This window comes from Zalophus californianus, chromosome 3 (assembly GCF_009762305.2).
Source record: "Zalophus californianus isolate mZalCal1 chromosome 3, mZalCal1.pri.v2, whole genome shotgun sequence".
Classification (NCBI taxonomy): Eukaryota; Metazoa; Chordata; class Mammalia; order Carnivora; family Otariidae; genus Zalophus; species Zalophus californianus.
Genome location: NC_045597.1, coordinates 160,791,079 through 160,806,304, shown reverse-complemented (window position 1 = coordinate 160,806,304; position 15,226 = coordinate 160,791,079).

Genomic DNA, 15,226 nt, shown 5'->3' with positions numbered 1-15,226 from the left:
CAGACCGCACAGCCTTGCTGCAGAACCTGAGAGATCTATGCTGCCACACTTCTTTGGAGGCTTTCCCACAACATCCTTCTCTACATGGAAACTTCCAGCACCACACCATATTCCCTGACCCAAGAGGCAGGGCTGTTCATACCACAGCCTGACTTGGTGCATTGCTCGGTCTTGCACTGGGCCTCACTCAAAATTGAAAGCCTTCTCAGTTACATAGTAAATGAGTAAGAGCAGTATTTCTAAGTGGGATATGTGCTATTTCCAAAAGCATAAAGAGGTCTACCAACCACTGCTGCTCTCTTTTAGTGGTAGAAGTTACAGTGGGTCTACTACTTTGCAGAGAATGTACTGGTAGGTCCTCTTCCTGAAAATTTCGCTGATATGGGAGACTCAATCTTCGTAGGGTTTACTTCCCACCCTCTGACTTACAGGTGTGTTTCCAGAGCAGTGTACCTGCCACTTCCCCAGGTTTGATTTAAATGAGGTCATTGATACGAACCATGAGAGGCCTCAGAAACAAACTGAGGGTTTTAGGGGTAGGTGGGGAGGGATGGGTGAGCCCGGTAATGGGTATTAAGGAGGGCACGTATTGAATGGAGCACTGGGTGTTATACATGAACATTGAATCATGGAACACTACATCAAAAACTAACGATGTAATGAATGGTGACTAACATAATAAAATAAAATAAAATAAAAATAAAAATGAGGTCATTGAAAAAGTGGGCTGGCGTGATGTTCTGTGGAATGTGCCGATTCTGTGGCAGAGAGTAGGAGAGCTTATGGCATTGGGACAAGACCATGGACAGGAATTGCTGGCCTTTCCATGTAAATGTGACTTTCTTCTGTTCTCATCCTCTATCTTTATGTGATTATAAAGACTGCACCTGACAAATCACTAGCTGCATACTGGTTTTTTGTTTTTTGCTTTTTGCATACGGTTTCATAGACTGTTGATCTGATCTAATAGATACTAAACCTGATACAGTAGCTAAAATTAGGGCTACCACTTGGTTAAATTTAGGGTAATCCATTGTTATCCACCATGATCCATCTTATTTTTATAGATGTCAAATGGATGAGTTAAATGGGAAATAAAACCATCCCCACATTTTTAAAGACTTTGAAAGTATCATTCATTGATCTTTAATAGTCTACCTGAGATGCAGAATTGCTTCTGATTTACTATCTTGGCTGGGGTGGGGAAGAAGTTTCAGAGGCTTCCACTTGGCCTTTCCTACTTCAATATCTCTTCTACTGCAGCTGAGGGATTAATGTGAAGATTTCATCAACTGCTAAATTGTCCATCCTTATGTCAAAGAATGGGGCCATGACTACAGAGTAAGACCTTGGGACCCATCGGACTCACTGTGAGACAGACTTGGGCCAGAACTCCATTTACCATCTGGACTCTATGTGCTCTACTCTAACAGGAAGGCTATGATGGTTATTTGGGTTTCCCTAGGATAAATACCAATTCAGACCCTGCCTTATTTTGGACTATTAAAACAAAAATACCATTGACTGGGTGGCTTAAATAATATTTATTCCTTGCAATTTTGAAGGCTGGGAAGTCCAAAATTAGGGTGCTGATCAATTTGGTTCCCAGTGAAAGCCCTTTTCCTGGTTTGCAGACACCTTGCTGTATCCTCACATGGCAGAGAAAGAGACTGAGAAAGAGCAAACTCTCTGGTATCTTCTTATAAGGGCACTAATCCCATCATGAAGGCTCCTAATTACCTCCTACAAGGCCCTATCTCTAAAATACCACCACACTGGGGATTAGAATTTCAACATATAAATTTTGAGGGACACAAGCATTCAGTCTTAGAGCAGACCCTGACTCAAAAGGCCCTCAAAAGTTCTAGATATTCCAATTTCACCAGTTTACATTTACTATGGTAATGGCCTTTGGGGAAAGCAAAGAAGGATTGGCACTGTATACACTTGAAGTGCTGAAGGATTCTTCCTTAAGGGGAACCCAGCCTTCCCTTCAATCTATGGGTTGTCAGTCTGAGCACCAACTCAAGCCTGGCAACTGGAGGGGCACTGCGATCTTTTACCATGGTAGCTAACATCAGCCTTCTGCTCTTTTGTTCTTGAATTTTTCTGGTTTTTATATACATCAAGCAGCACTCTCAAATGCTACCTCAACACTAGGAGGGGTGACATAGTTGTCACAGATCCCTGCAGGTCAGGGCTCTCCTAGCTGCCAATTTGAATTTGCTGACACATTACATCCACCTTGCCTCTGATGATGAAATAGTGTACCCTGACCTCTGCTATTCTGTAATCCATTTATCCCAACTGACGCTAAAAACCCAGTTCTTTAGTAATATCCCCCACTGATAATCCTGGCCTTTAGGGGAGACCTACCTCTAAGCTTCTCAGTGATGCTAGGTGTCCTGTTCCTTATTGATTTAGTGAAGATAGTGTCCTGTGGCTCCTATGGAGCATGGTTAGCTGATGGATTCTCTCATCTAACATCATAAATTCACTTTAGCATGTCTATTAGTATCACTCTAAGAAGTCTGGCCTTTTCCTCAACATTCTGTCAAGACAATTCCAGCATCCCCTCCTTATTTTACTGTAGGTCATCATTTTTTCTGAGTTTCAAGGTGTGATCTCAGCAGCATACTAGGACAAGCTTCAGGTACCCTTGGAATTAAGTCCTCAGCCAAGGGAATATTTCCCCATATCAACAAACTCTTCTTTACCCAGCCTTGTATCATGCCATTCTCTCCATCCCTGGTCCAACATCTCCAAGTTCAATTCCAGTCATGTTCTCCCAGTTCCTGCTCTACATATTAGCCAGGTATTGTGACACTTTTGGTAAATACCTTTCTTCCCAAAGCAGTCATAGGATTTCTCCAAATAGGCCACGGTGAAAATCTGATTATAGTCTAGAAGCGATGAGGACAGGCAACGATGGATCTTCAGGAGGAAATAAATCATTTTGTGAGGCATCTGCTTTATGTGAAGGCTTTTTGTGGTCATCTGAAAAACTGGAGACATTATCCTCTAGCAAGGGTGGGGGGGAGTGGGCAACTTCAACCGAGTCAGAGGGTTCAGGGAATCTGGAGGTTCAAGGTTCTCAAGTATATCCCATTCCAGGTCAGATAACCCCACTCTCTGACCAGGGTCCAGATATTAACACTGAAGGGCTGGCTGTAAATGTAGCTTTCTTTAGATTCTCCTACTTCCACAGTCAGGTACAGGGCCTGTTTTTTTTTTTGTAGGAGAAGAAGTTCTCTTTAAATGCTGCTGTAACCAGGGCCCAGTTTTAGGAATTTAATATATTTTCTAGAACACTTATAGCATTTGCCCATGCAATATAACCTAAGAATGTTTTTTGTCATATGTTTGACAATGCTTCCCACATAATATACCAAATAAACAGCCTGATTAGTCAAAAAGACTTCATTTAGAATTCAAATCCTGGGAAGTTTGTTAAAAACCTCAGAAGGATTTAAAGCCCATGCTTAAATAGGATTACACATTATAAAACTCAATATTTAATTATCTATTTATTTAAGGTGGCATTAAGAGATTCTAAATGCAAATACAGAAGGTTATGTACTTGTTGGCAAAACTTAGCTCTTTTAATATTGAGAAGTTTTAAGTTTAAGTAATCAAAGACCTGATAAAGACAACATAGAAATTTTGGTTCTCTGGAAACAGAGAACAAAACAAACCTCTGTTTACAATTTATTATCAAGAGCAGATGAACAATCCAAGAAAACTTTGTCTTTTTAATGGAGAGAAAAACCAAATCTCAATGTTAAACCAGTGTACTTTTAAAACTCATTCATTCCAATCTTAGCTCTGACCACGCATAAAATTCTTTTCCAAAGATTTCCTTCAAACCCTACAACTTTCTTTTTCATTCCGATTTTGTCTTAAGCCTTCTCTCTCTAAATAACCAATCTCATTTTAGGACAAAATTACTTTCCTTTCCCTCAACAAAACTGTATTCCCATTCCTCACACCTTTCTTATCAAAAACATATCTCACTTTCCTTGCATACAAAGTTCCTTTCCTTATTTTCCAGCAGTCTTAATTACACTTATCAGAATTTTTACTTTTAGAAACCTTAGTCTCAAACTTCCAACAAAGTAGGTTTAGAGGGAACATATCTCAACATAATAAAGACCATATATGAAAAACCTACAGCTAACATCATACCCAATAGTGAAAAACAGAGCTTTTCCTCTAAGATCAGGAATAAGACAAGGATGTCCACTTCCACTACTTTTATTCAACATAGTACTGGAAGTCACAGCCATAGCTATCAAACAAGAAAAAGAAGTAAAAGGCATCCACATTGGTAAGGAAGAAGTGAAAGTCTATTTGCAGATGACATGATAACACACGTAGAAAACCCTAAAGACTCCACCAAAAAAACTAGAATCGATAAATGAATTCAGTAAAGTCTCAAGATATAAAATCAATATACAGAAATCTATTGCATTTCTGTACACTAATCTGACGTAGCAGAAACAGAAATTGAGAAAACAATCTCAGGGCACCTAAATGACTCAGTTGGTGGAGCATGCAACTCTTTTTTTTTTTTTTCAAGATTTATTTATTTTGAGATAGAGTGAGAGGGGGTGTGAGCACAGCAGGGAGGGGCGGAAGGAGAAGGAGAAAGAGAGAATCTTCAGCAGATTCCCTGCTGAGCACAGAGCTCTACACAGGGCTCAATCTCATGACCCTGAGATCATGACCTGAACCAAAATCAAGCATCAGATGCTTGACTGAGCCACCCAGGTGCCCCTGAACCCTGCAACTCTTGATTTTGGGGTCATGAGTTTGAGCCCTATGTTGGGTGTAGAGATTACTTAAAAATCAAGTAAAAAAAAAACAAAAAAACAGAAAACAAAACTAGCAACCAATCTCATTTACAACTGTACCAAAAATAATAAAATACCTAGGAATAAATTTAAACAAGGAAGTAAAATACCTGTACCCTGAAAACTATAAAACATTGATGAAAGAAATTGAAGATGACACAAATGGAAAGATAATGTATGATCATGGATTGAGAGAACAAATATTGATAAAATGTTCATACCATCCAAAGCAATTTACAGATATAATGCAATCTCTATCAAAATACCAGTAGCATTTTTCACAAAAAGAGAATAATACTTAAATTTATATGAAACCACAAAGGACCCCAAATAGTCAAAGCAATCTTGAAACAGAAGAACAAAACTGGAGGTATCACAATCCCAGATTTCAAAATATACTACATTGGTGTAATCAAAACAGTATGGTAATGACACAAAAATAAACACATAGATCAACAGAACACAATAGAGAGCCCAGAAATAAACCTACAATTATATGGTCAATTAATCTTCAACAAAGGAGGCAAGAATATACAATGGGAGAAAGTTTCTTCAATAAATGCTGTTGGGAAAACTGGACAGCTACATGCAAAAGAACGAAACTGGACCACTTTCTTACACCATACACAAAAATAAACTCAAAATGAATTAACGACCTAAAGGTGAGACCTGAAACCATAAAATTCCTAGAAGAAAATAAGCAGTAATGTCTGACAACAGCCATAGAAATATTTTTCTAGATGTGTCTCCTTTTGCAAGGGAAACAAAAGCAAAATTAAACTATTGGGACTATACCAAAATAAAAAGGTTTTGCAAGGTGAAAGAAACCACCAATAAAACAAAAACAGAACCCACTGAATGGGAGAAGATATTTGCAAATGATATATCCGATAAGGGGTTGCTATCCAAAATGTACAAAAAACGTATACAACTCAACACCAAAAAATGAAATAAACCAATTAAAAATGGGCAGAAGACATGAACAGACATTTCTCCAAAGAAGACATATAGGTGGCCAACAGACACATGAAAAGATGCTCAACATCACTCATCATCAGGGAAACGAAAAATCAAAACCACAATGATATCACCTCACATCTGTCAGAATGGCTAAAATCAAAAACACAAAAAACGACAGGTGTTAGTGAGAATGTAGAGAAAAAGGAATGCTTGTGCACTATTGGTGGGAATGCAAACCAGTGCAGCCACTGTGGAAAATATGGAGGTCCCTCCAAAAATTAAAAATAGAATTACCATATAATCGAGTAATTACACTATTGGGTATTTACCCAAAGAAAACAAAAACACTAATTCAAAAAGATACATGCACCCTTATTTTTACTGCAACATTATTTACCATAACCAAGATATGAAAGCAGCCCAAGTGTCCATCAATAGATGAATGGATAAAGAAAATGCAGTGTATATATACAATGGAATATTACCCAGCTATTTAAAAGAATGAAATCTTGCCATTTGCAACAACATGGATGGATCTAGAGGGTACTAGGCTAAGCGAAATAAGTCAGTCAGAGAAAGACAAACACCATGTGATTTCACTCATATGTGAAATTTAAGAAACAAAACAAAACAAAGAGACAGACAGCAACAAAAAACCCAGATTCTTAAATATAGAGAACTTGGGTGTTACCAGAGGGGAGGTGGATGGGTGGGGGAATGTGTGAAACAGATGAAAGGGATTAAGAGCACACTTATCACGATGAGCACTGAGTAAAGGATGGAAGCGTTGACTCACTATATTGCACACCTGAAACTAATAGAACACTGTATATTAACAATACTGGAATTGAATGAATGAAAGAAAAAAAGAAAAAGAAAAGAAACCTTAGTCTCCAGTGAAAACTAAGTAGGTAAACAATTGTAAACTCTCAGGGCACCTGGGTGGCTCAGTCGTTAAGCGTCTACCTTCAGCTCAGGTCATGGTCCCAGGGTCCTGGGATCGAGCCCCGCATCGGGCTCCCTGCTCCGCGGGAAGCCTGCTTCTCCCTTTCCTGCTCCCCCTGCTTGTGTTCCCTCTCTCGCCGTGTCTCTCTCTGTCAAATAATCTTAAAAAAAAAATTGTAAACTCTGTTACACCAGAATTCTTTAGATCAGAAATTTATCAATATATTTCATAATTCCTAAAAATGTGTTTTTTTCAGTAAAGCACAAAGCAGGTTTACCAACAGACCCAAGCATCCTCAGTTTCTCTGCAATATGAAGCCAAAAGAAGACAAACCTATGTTCTGTAGGGGCGCCTGGGTGGCTCAGTCGTTGGGCCTCTGCCTTCGGCTCGGGTCATGATCCCGGGGTCCTGGGATCCAGCCCCACATCGGGCTCCCTGCTTGGCGGGCCGCCTGCTTCTCCCTCTCCCACTCCCCTGCTTGTGTTCCCTCTCTCGCTGTGTCTCTCTCTGTCAAATAAATAAAATCTTAAAAACAAAAACAAAACAAAACAAAACCTATGTTCTGTAATCAATGCTTCAGTATTCTATCTTACTTGAAAACGACTTAGATAGCCAATGAATGCAACCCAACTCATCATTTAACTTAGCAAAACTTTGAAGTTTCAGGTTACCAAAAGTTTTTGAAAGCTTTAAACCTTTTCATTTACTCAACCTACTTGTTCTTAAGTTGTACACAAAAACTTTATGACACAGACAAAATTAATGTCATTTTATGTCATCTTTCTGCTGACAAATTGCAGCAGAAATGACATGAACTTATTTGACCTTTAGTAAACATTGGCAGAATAAGTTTTACATTTAATGCTGATAGCTCCAAAGATGTGTCTATTTTAATGAAACCAACAAACTTAAATTACCTTTAATCCTGAATATGTTGCACCTGTGTCCACTAAAAGTCAGTTTCTTCTCCACCATCCATTTGACTTGGGGCTCCTGTGGGGAAATCTGAAGTGGGTGGTTTAAGTCCAGGGGAGCTCTTGGGCCCCTTCATGTTGACTTGGGAGATGCTGCATTTTGAACCTCATAAGGAGGTGGCCCAACAGCTTGGGGTGTGTTTTGTTCCTCTCTAGTGAGGGTAAGGAGCAGGGGCTGATGGCACTGCAGGCACTGAGGATGGTGTAAGAGCTGGTGGTGACAGGCATGGGGGCGGGGGGAGGGGGAGGCGGGGGCAGAGGCAGCAGGGGTGCCACCAGCAAGGCTGAGGTCGATTTTAAGTTTGGACTCACATTGCTTTATCTCCATCTCCTGTCTCTCCCTCCTGCAAAATAGGCTTTTTCTCTGGTTTTCAGGCCTCTGCCCCATTTATTCAAAATACGTCCTGGTGGACTTTATTCGAGAATAGGAGTATTCCCCACCTTCCTGTCAAAAGTTCAGAAAGAACACAGAAGAAACAAATCTATAACTGAGCCCAGAGTTTCTGCTGTTAGCATTTGTTCTTCCCCAAAATCAGTGTGTGTGGTGGGGGTTGGGGAGAGTTCACCGACTGAACCAAACAAACAGCTTCCTAGAAAAGAGAAGAGAGCTAAACCCAAACCTGCTGTTTGGAGGCAACCAAATGGAAGGAAGAAATCCAAGAGAGCCATTCAGAGCTTAACAGAGACATAGGCCAGGTGGTGTTACAATAAAAATCATTTTCTTCTTACTCTTAAGTTTATAATTAAAAGTAGACCAGTCAGGGGGTGGCTGGGTGGCTCAGTCGTTAAGCGTCTGCCTTCGGCTCAGGTCATGATCCCAGGGTCCTGGGTTGGAGCCCTGCATCGGGCTCCCTGCTCCGCAGGAAGCCTGCTTCTCCCTCTCCCACTCTCCCTGCTTGTGTTCCCTCTCACTGTGTCTCTCTGCCAAATAAATAAAATCTTAAAATAAATAAATAAAATTAGACCAGTCAGCCAACCTCCTCCTCAGAGTCTTTGGGAAGGGATGGAGCTAGCACTCCCTATCCTGTACACAGGTACACACACACACCAGTTCCAACAGAGATCTCGCCAAATGCCTTCCCTGGCTTCCCGTGTACCTCACGTCCTTTCTCTCTCCAACGGTCCCTTCACCAATTACAAGCGGCCCTTGCCACAACTCCAGCGATGGGTCATGAGCACGCTGTGAAGGTGCACACACAAGCTGTGTATTTCCACAGTGTTGGCTTTACTCAATCATAAAGCAAAGTTAATCCAATTGTATAAGGCAGGTTCAGGACTCCAAACTCCATGACATTTCACCATGGGATGAAACTTGGCTTCTTACACAGCACACAGAGCAGGACAGAAGACAAACCACACAATAATCAAGATAACAGAAAGGTGTAGGAAGTGAACGAACCAAATGGGAAGTCAGCCTGCAGACACACAGCTGAGATAAGGTCTCGGTCAGGCCCAGGTCAGCTCTCGGCGCTAACTGCTGCTTCTTACGTTCAAGCAGTGAAGGATCTCTGTTCTGTTTGGAGATGCATCGGGCAGAGCCTTCCATGGCAGTTGCCTTTTGTAGGTGGTCAGACATTGAGAGGTCATGTCTGAAGAGTCTGACAGTTTGCTGCAAAAATCTTCCCCTCTTTAAAGGGATTTAATCAGGGGCGCCTGGGTGGCTCAGTTGGTTGAGCATCTGCCTTTGGCTCAGGTCAGGATCTTGGGGTTCTGAGATGGAGCCCTGCATTGGGCTCCCTGCTCAGCGGAGAGCCTGCTTCTCCCTCTCCTCCTGCTTGTGCTCTCTCTCTCTCTCTCTGATAAATAAATAAAATCTTTAAAGGGGTTTAATTGGTCTTGGGCCCCTGCAGCCCTGCATTGGTTCTGCTCGTTATCAGCTGATGCTGCAGTACTTTTAACTACTTGTGTCATTGGTTGACACAGCCTCTTGCTTGACATGAGAAACTCCATTTTGTTCTCTACACTCTGCAAACCTGAACAAATGGGTTATGAAAACCCAGAAGAGATGCACCTGGGTGGCTCACTTGGTTAGGCATTTGACTCTTGACTTCGGCTCAGGCCATGATCTAGGGCTGTGTGGGCTCTGCGCTCAGCACAGTCTGCTGGTCCTTCTCTCTCTGCTCCTCCCCCCTCCCCCGCTCACACTCGCACCACACTCCCTCTCTCATATAAATAAATAAAATCTTAAAAAAACCACAAATGGTTCAAAAGAACTCAACAGCTGGGAACCAAGGAGGGACGGGGTCGGATGTGCAATTATCCGGGGAACTTACAAGGAGAAAACTTCTAAGGCCCGCTACTTCTAATTTGTTTCTCTGCTTCACCAAATGCGCTTAAGGCAGTCCATGCCAGCTCTGGGCAAGGGAGAAAGGAAATCCTCCAAACGAAACAGGTTTTGGCAGCTGTCCTCTCCGACATCTCCGTCCTCCCGGCTGAGATCGAGCAGTCAAGAGTAGCTGACCCCGATCTATCACTGCCATTGCTCGGGAGGCAAAGAGTGAGCCCTGGTGAGCTTCTGAGGCCAACTGCTCCATCTGGAGAATCCCGAGGAGGCTGGACAAATTGAAAGCATGCTCCCGTGTGGCTCACCAAAATTAGAGCCAGGCCCACTGATGGCAGTTAACAACAAAACAAGCCTCGGTCTTTATAATTCCCATTGCCATCTCTCAAAAGCCGGTGATGTTGTATAAGCCAGCACATCTCCTACCACCTGCATCCTATCTCAGTTCACAAGTGAGGGTCTAGGTGGTGGTGCTACAGCATTCCGGGGATTATCAGCACCCCACATATGGTTCTTGTTCACCATCTAGTCAGTGAGTGATCCAATCAAGAGTCCCATCTTGGGAACCCCATTTTGTAGGACCATTTCTTGGCCCAAAGTCTTTAGTTTGTGGTTTTCCCAGAGGCAGAAGTTCTGAAACATGATTTCAAATGCAAGTAGTTTATTTGGGAGGTGATTCCAGAAAACACCTGTAAGAGAGTAGAGAATTGAGAGGGAAAAGTGATGACGTCCAAGACAAAAGGTATTATCAAGGAAGTTCCTATTGTGGGTACCTGGAACTTAATACCTCTGTGGAACTCTGGGAGCCAGCGTAGAAGAACCTCAGAATATTCTCCCCAAGGGGCAATGTTGAGGACAGCTAGGGTGGAGAGAATAAATTCTTGGCACTTCAGCCTGCCAAACATAGAGTGGGCTCTGCCAGCCAAAAGAGGCCTTCAGACAAAGAAATGCAAATGAGATAACAGTCGCTGGAAGTTAACCTCCATCTACTGTAATGGGAAAACCTGAGGGAAATGGGCAGGGCACCAATGGTGTCTGCCACAGGATCCCAAGTAAAAAATCTGGGGTCCTCCTTGTCAGGCTTCCAGCACCCATTTTTCCCTCCACCCCATGCAGCGACCTAAAATTCTGCTCAACCTTTCAGCCACTATTGGTAAATTCCCTAATACTTTGAAGGGTTGCTTCCTTGGTCCCCCCACATTTTCTTTTCTCAAGGATATTGGTTCCCTCAAGTCATCGCTGCCTTGGTAACTCCTCAGTTTTTGCAAGCTTATGCATTTTACATTTTGTTCAGATTTTCTAGTTATCCTGCCATTGCCAGAAGCAAAAATCACAGCCACAAAATATTGAAGAGAAAAAAGAACATGGGAAGGATCCCTCAGATTTTGTTTAAATCAACCAACAAAAAACCCTTGGTACATTCTCCTAAACAGCAAAACTTGGGATTTTCATTTTGCATGCAGATTAGCAAATAAATATTTGTAAATCTGTATTGCCTACTGTAAATTCTTAGTTTCCCTGCATCATGTGGAATTTACCTCCACTGCGAGATTTTAAGTTTGGTAAGTGTCAAGCATGGAATAAATCCCATCGTTCTGCCTTTAACAAAGAGCTTTGAATTGCAGATTCTAGAACGTCTCCTTTCATATGTCTCACATCCCTCTGGAAAACCCTGTGTTTCTTTGTAAGAAAAAAAAAATATTTGACAGAGAGAGAGATAGAGCACTGAGCTGGGAGGAGAGGGAGAAGCAGGCTCCCCGCTGAGCATGGAGCCTGATGCGGGGCTCAATGAGGGGCTCAAGCCCAGGACCCCGGGATCATGGCCTGAGCTGAAGGCAGACGCTTAACTGACTGAGCCATCCAGACGCCCTCACCCTTGTGTTTCTAATCCCTGAGCCCTAGTCAGTGGTATTTTATTATGTCATATATGTAGTGTCTCTCCTGATCAGATGGGGGACCCCAGATGTGGGGCGATGATGTGGGGGGACAGTGGCATGGGCAGTGAAAGAATTCACCCAAGGCAGAACAAAGGAGATAGAAATTTATTGTGTACAGTGCTAAGGAGCAGGGGGCAGGGCAGCAAAGCAGAGACTGTCTGCTACGAGGCAGTAGGTGGGGGCTGTTTTTTAAAGAGGGAAGGTGAGGAGGTATGGGAACATATGGAATTTTCCCTTTTCTGTTACGTGTGCCTGATTCTAAGTAACCCATTTGTTAGTTAGGGCCTATGGATACTTTGTGGTGGGTCACCTGATAGACCTGTCTATATTCAGCCCGGTGATTGCTGTGGGCCCTTTTGCCTTGATCAAGTTAAAAGCAGCCTCTACAATATACATGTTGCCTTACATTATTTTTTTGTCTTGTAAATTGAAGGCATCCATACATTATGTCATTTATTAAAAACTGGTATTTTCTTTTTTTACTGATATTTTCAACATTGATATTTTATTATGCAAAAAACAGATAAGTAATTCTCATTGTAAAAGATTCAAACAATATGATGTAGATCAAAATATATGGAAGCCCAGCTTTTTAAAAAATTTTATTTATTTATTTGTCAGAGAGAGAAGAGAAAGAGAGAGCGCACAAGCAGGGGGAGCGGCAGGCAGAGGGAGAAACAGGTTCCCCCCAAGGAAGGAGTCCGACGCGGGGCTCGATCCCAGGACCCTGGGACCATGACCTGAGCTGAAGACAGACGCTCAACTGACTGAGGCGCCTAGGCGCCCCTGGAAGCCCAGCTTCACCCACCTCCTTCACCCCCGTCACCGAGGTAACAGGTACAGAATCCCATTCCCTTTCAGGTCTCTCTCTGTGTATTTGTATCTGTACATATGTACCCATTTTTTAACTTCACAAATAAGATTGTGCCTGTTGCTTTTTTAATTAACAAATACAAGTTTTCTATAAGATAGGTGTGGCAGATTTTTTTCTAAAAATGTCTCCAACTTCACTTTGGAACTGCAGGTTCCATCTTGTTTTCATGGAACACTTGCTCTCAGCAACTCTCTCTTGAGGGACTGCCTTTTGGAATCCAGCTCCCATGCTATGAGAAGCCCAAGTCACTGAGAAGGGCCACATGTAAGTCAATAGCCCCAGTCTCCAAGTCATCCCAAACCACCTTCCAGGTGTTTCCAGACCTCTGTCATTTGAGTCACTCCCCTGTCCCAACTGTTCAAATTTTCCTGGGTTAGACCCTAGACATTATGGGACAGATGCAATCAGTCTCCACTGTGCCCTAGCCAAATTCCTGAACCACAGAATCTGTGAACATAATAAAACAGTTGTTATTTTATGTCACCAAATTTGGGGGTGATTTGTTACATAGCAATATATAATGGAAATGAATTACTGGGATTGGAACAGCTAAATCAAAAGATATGCTTATTTAAAATTTTGATTCATAATGCCAAACTTCCTTTCACCAATAACTGTCTTAAGATGAAATAGAAGAAATAGAATAGGAGTGCCTGCAGGGCTGGCCCAGTTGGTAGAGCATGCAATTCTTGATCTCAGGGTTGTGGGGTGGAGTCCCAAGTTAGGTGTAGAGATTACTTAAAAATCAAATTAAGAAAAATTTTTAAAATAAAATCTTAGTGGTGCCTGGGTGGCTCAGTCGGTTAAGTCTCTTCCTTTGGCTCAGGTCATGATCACAGGGTCCTGAGATTGAGCCCTGCATTGGGCTCCCTGCTCCTCGGGGAGCCTGTTTCTTCCTTTCTCTCTGCCTGCCACTCCCCCTGCCTGTGCTTGCACTCTCTCTCTGACAAATAAATAAATAAAATCTTAAAAAAAAATAAAATCTTAAAAAAATAGAACAGAAGACATAACAAGAGATTGAATTAGTAGTTAAAAACTTTTGCATGAAGAGGGGGGCCTAGCTGGCTCAATCAAAAAGGTATGTGACTTTTCATCTTGGTGTTGTGAGTTTGAGCCCCATGTGGGTGTAGAGATTACTTTAAATAAAACTTTAAAAAAAAAATCTTTGCACAAAGAAAAGCCCAGGCATAGATGTCTTCACTGGTAAATTCTACCAATGTTTAAAAAAATTACCATCAATTCTTTGTAAACTCTTAGCAAACACAGAAGAAGAACACTTCCCAACTTATTCTATGAAGCTAATGTTAACCAGATACCAAAAACAGACAATGGCCTCACAGGTAAAGAAAACTGCAGACCAGGGCACCTGGCTGGCTCAGTCAGAAGAGCATGCAACTCTTGATCTCAGGGTTGTGAGTTCAAACCCCACGTTGGGTGTAGAGAGTACTCAAAAATAATATCTTTAAAAACAAAATGAAACAAAAGAACTACAGGCCAATATCCTTTATGAATACAAATGCAAAACTCTCAACAAAATACTAGAAAACCAAATACAGCAACGTATGAAAAGATGGTACTGTGACCAAATGGGATTTATCCCAGGAATGCAAAGAATATGGTTCAATATATGAAAATCAATCAGTGTAATGCACCAAATTAATACAATAAAAGACAAAAAACACTTGATAACCTCAACAGATGTGGGAAAGTCTTTGACAAATCCAACATTCTTTCATGATAGAAACACTCGACAACCTTGAAATAGAAGGGAAATTCCTAGAATATTATTCAGTCATATAAAAGAAGAAAATCCTGCAATTTGTGGCAACAGGGATGAACTTGGAAGACATTATGTTAAGTGAGATAAGCCAGACACAGAAAGACACATACTGTAAATTCTGATTTTTATGTGGAATGTAAAAACCATAGAACCAGAGAGTAGAATGGTAGTTGCCAGAGAATGAGGGATAGCGGATGGGAGAGATGTTGGTCAAAGGATACAAACTTTCAGTCATAAGATGAATAAATTTGGGGGGTCTAATATGCAGCATGATGACTATAGTTAATATTACTGTATTGAGTACTTGAAATTTGCCAAGGGAGTAGATATTAAGTACTCTACACACACACACACACACACACACACACGGTAAATTATGTGAGGTGATGGATGTGTTAATTAATTTGATTGTGGTAATCATTTCTCAGTGTATACGTATATTAAATAATCACTTTGTATACCCTTAACACATACAATTTTTATTTGTCAGTTATATCTCAATAAAGCTGAAAGAGGAAAATTCCTCGATCTGATAAAGGACATCTATGAAAAACCCACAGTTAACACTGTACTTAATGGTAAAAAGACTGAAAACTTTCCCCTTAAGATCAGGAACAAGAA